The sequence below is a fragment of the Scardinius erythrophthalmus genome (assembly GCF_964197995.2).
Source record: "Scardinius erythrophthalmus genome assembly, contig: HAP1_SCAFFOLD_100, whole genome shotgun sequence".
NCBI lineage: Eukaryota > Metazoa > Chordata > Actinopteri > Cypriniformes > Leuciscidae > Scardinius > Scardinius erythrophthalmus.
The window spans coordinates 270,593-275,231 of NW_028296507.1; positions in this window are offsets into that span (position 1 = coordinate 270,593).

A 4,639-nucleotide genomic window follows, 5' to 3' on the forward strand; every position below is an offset into this window, starting at 1 on the left:
TCTTATCCAAGTTGCTGAAGAAATTTAAAATCTCCTCCATGTCAGACATGTGCTGTGATGTCATTGTTCATCTCCATTGAAACTACCCAAACAATCTTTCAAAAAAACTTTTTAAAGGGACATTACAGCGTTGTGGTGGAAATGACGGCAATACTGTGGGACAACTACATTTTGTATATAAAATCACATTAATAGTTGTCTGACCTTAAATACCTCAATTATGTTTTGATTCTTTTACTGAAACTTTATTCAGTCATAATAAAAAAAAAAAGATAAATAACTTTTTTACACTTCTTTTTCATTATTGAAGATCAAAAGTCTGGGTGTGGGACAAGCACAAAACAGCAATATTTGCACGTATAATGATGTTTAAAAAGGTGAAAAAATCATCATAGACTACCGGTAAAAAGTTCCTAAAGTACTTTCATTGTAAATTTAACTATGAAAGTGTTAATTTTTCAAAATTAAATGTTTTTTATAAAATATGATCAAAGGACATGAAAGTGCCCGTAGTCTAAGAATTGCCCAACTATCAAATATATTATGTAAATGATATATATAAAAAAAATGCAGAATAAATATTATTAAATTTATAATGAAATTAGTGGTCTTGTATTAGTGGTCCATTTTTCGTCTTGTAATTTGTGCCGTGGGCGGTACCATTAGCACGGGGGTGTGGCCGTGGACAAACTTTACAATAATTTCATTGATGAAACTGCTTTATTTACACTGCATGCACGTTTGAGGAGAAGTTTAAAAGACGGAACACAGGATAACATTTTTCACCCGAAGTGCCATAACTTGTATTATTAGGCTAATAGTCTACTACGTGTAGGCTACTAAATTATAAGGCAGTCTCAATCGGCCATCGGGAGCAGCCGGGAAAAGTGAAGTGGCCTGGGTATATGATTTGGCACATTGCCCTACCTGTTTGTATTGACCTTATTAATAAAAATACTACCAAGCGAAAATATAGAAAAAAAGCTTATTTTTTTGTTAGGTTTTTAGCTCTCGTTTGTAATAGCCTACAATACAATAAAGATGCAAATGTTTTCACTATAGCCGCGGCCCGCGGGCATTGTTCGTTACCACGGCATCCGCTTGAGCTTCTGTGTGCTTTAGCTCTAGACCGCTTCGTTCTCGTGCCCTTAAATCTAGCACAGTTGTAGAACTCTAGTCTGTTCATTAGCAGGGATGAGCATGAGGCGATAAGGCTATAGCTAACTGTGCTGCAAATCAAGACCAATAATATTTATTTATTTATTTTCAATAAATAAACAGAAATACCTTGCTACGTTTGGCACATTGCCCAGCTTGTTTTTTATTTATTTATTCGAGCACATTAAATTCGCCATTCGATAATGAATCAGCATCAGCACTATAGACATTACATATTGTATTAGCCTAAACGAGAGCTAAAAACCTTTAAAAAATGCTTATTTTTTTCTATGTTTTTGCTTAGTAGGCTATAATTTTTATCGTTATTCTAAATTCCCATGAAGGATCTTGAAAAGCGCTGCTGCTCGCGAGCCACCCCCGTTCTACTGCACTGAAAATGAACTGTCTGGGATCTCGTGGTTGTGGCTGCCAACTGTACCATGTAAAATGAACAACAACAAGGATATAGCTATATATTAATAAAATAAAGTAAGAATGAATAGGTAAATACAAACAAGGGCAATGTGCCAAATCGTACCCAGGCCACCGGGATTTCACTTTTCCCGGCTGCTCCCGATGGCCGGTCCGAGACTGCCTTATAATTTATCACAGACTATTAATAATAAAAATGATGGCACTTCGGGTGAAAAATATCGTCCCGTGTTCCGTCTTTTAAACTTCTCCTCAAACGTGCATGCAGTGTAAATAAAGCAGTTGGGTCATTCTACGAAAATGTCCATTTTTCTGTCCCTAGCCTTTACAGAAGTATTACACTTAAAAAACACTTTAGGGTTACAATTTCTTTACATTTTAAAATAAAACAATATGTTATTTGAACAATTACACCTTATTGAGCCATCAATGTCGCAATATTTGATTTTTATTAATTATATAGAATTCCAAGCACCAAAGAAGTGCTCGTCCCCACAGTCATGTACAGAGGGGAAATGCTTTATTTTGAGGTCAATAACAGGTTTTTACACCATTTTAAATACAATAATGTATACATAACTATCAAATATATTATGTAAATGATATATATAAAAAAAATGCAGAATAAATATTATTAAATTTATAATGAAATTAGTGGTCCCCTGGAGTTGTGTCACTGGTGTTACCGTTAAACAAAAATCTCTTATTTTGAAATAAAAATCACACTGAAGACATCACTTGACTTTCTTCTGCCAATTTCCTGATTATTTATGAAGAAAAGCCCATGGTGGATCCACTGTCACTTTTCAGTTATCAGAAATCTTCTCATTTATCTCATGATTTCATATGAAGCTTTTAGTTGAAGTCACTGGTATGACCTAGGCTACTTTACTGTTAGGTAATTGTAAAAAAAAACTGGAATACAAATGGATTAAACTACTTAATTTAGTTAGTATACCATGACTGACAACATGTGGTTTGTTACCTTGCAGCAGCCATTTTGTAAAATTAATTTTTCATGAAAATTTTCACTGGTGTCACCTTTCTTATGGGTAACACCAGTAACACCAGTGACTTCCATTTATAGATCAACGTTATTGTGTCACTGGTGTTACTGTTTTTTTTCTGTCACATTAAATGCAATGTCACATGTGACATAGTAATAATGTTACATCCATTTAATTCTGCTACACTCAAAAGTTAAGACTTAAAGGATTGCATCATTACTTGATTTTAACTGGTTTTCAAATATTTTCATTGTTATAGCAAATAGATGGTAGCGCAGATGAACTAACCTCATTCAAGCACACTTTTAACAAACCTGATTACAATAAATAAAACATAATCTCCTAATTTGTTGTATTATTATTATTATTCGTTAACTCTGTCTACATGTGCTGAAAAAAATTTGAAATAATATTTCATAAAAACCTTTAATATTGCCAAAGAAGTAAGGTAACACCAGTGACAAAAAAATGCAAGATGCCGCAATATATCAAGAGACATGTGGGTCACACATGATTTCACCACTTTATTAAGTTTTGTTTTGAAAAAAAAAAAAACTTTCTTTGAAGTGAATTTCGTTTTGTATAAATTGTATTTTAATTTTAATAATATTTTCATCAACCAATTTCCTGGCTTTTAATAAATAAGAATCAAATATAGCAGACAATAATCATAACGTGGAAGCCCCAGCGCAATTGCATTGCTCATGAACTGGAGCTCAGCGTAGCTATAAGCTGCCTCGCAGCACTAGAAATATATATTATATATATATATATATATATATATATATATATATAGAGAGAGAGAGAGAGAGAGAGAGAGAGAGAGAGAGAGAGAGAGAGAGCTTGAAATGTCTACTTTTAAACAAAACAATTCCAAACAAAAAAAACGACTACTTGTAATTCAAAATGTGCATTTCTCTCTAGGCGCGTTCACTGCGGTCACTATTGAAGCCAACATTGACACAGAGAACACTAGTTCCTATTAAAGGGGTCATATAGTGTCATTTTTGTACAAGCTAATATGATTCTTTAGGGTCTAAATTAAAAGTTTGTAATATACTTTAATTAAAAATTCTCATTAGTATTGAAAGAAAACACTCATTTTACCTGGTCAAAAACAGCTCTGTTTTCAGCTCGCCGTTTGAGAGCATGGGTCTTTAAATGATAATGAGCTTTGCTCTCCTCGCCATCTGTTCTGTGCGCACACCGTTTCAAAAACAATAACACTATATCCATAACGCGTTTTTTACTATGGGATTATGAATTATATTGAGATCGTCGTACATAGAAAACATGCTGTAATGTACCCTGAGTGTAAAAATAGCCGCATTCATCGTGAAGCGTGCAGCAAGCGATTTGCAAAGATTAATATAAAGATTAAAAGAATTACACTCACTCACTTCTTCTGGAGGTGCGTCAGGAACACGAATAGTTGGTACAGATCCTTTTTTCAGGAGCAGCTTCTTAGTAAAACCAGCTGTATAACGTACTGACCCTCGTTTATAAAGCAGCCTGGTGAAATGATTCGCGCAAACATGAAAGCATTGATGTTGATCGTGATTCGTGGGGAATTCCCTTCGAAAACAAACTCGGTTCTGATTTAGGAACAACAAAATGATGCTGTGTTCGTTATTACACCCAAGAAACACCACAAAAGCTTAAACGTCATTCTGCTCCAGCATATCAACAATGGCGGACTACTATGACGACAGCTGTCACAGCTCGCTCAGGGCGGGTCTTGTGTTAAAACACGACTGTCACTCAACAATCGCGGGTGGGGCGTTGGATATTATGACGTCACAATATCGAACGGCTTGATTTGAGACAGGGGAAACATATAAGGATATTAAAACAAAACCACTGGATGGATTTTTATCATGATAGGATGGTTGTGTAGGCTACAGGCACTGCCAACAGACATTTCAGTGCAATCAACTTGTAAAAGTGCATGTACCATTATATGACCCCTTTAATAAACAATTAAAATGTCTCCTTGCTACATTTGAAACATTCATAATTACTAATTTTGACGGTTCTTTGTG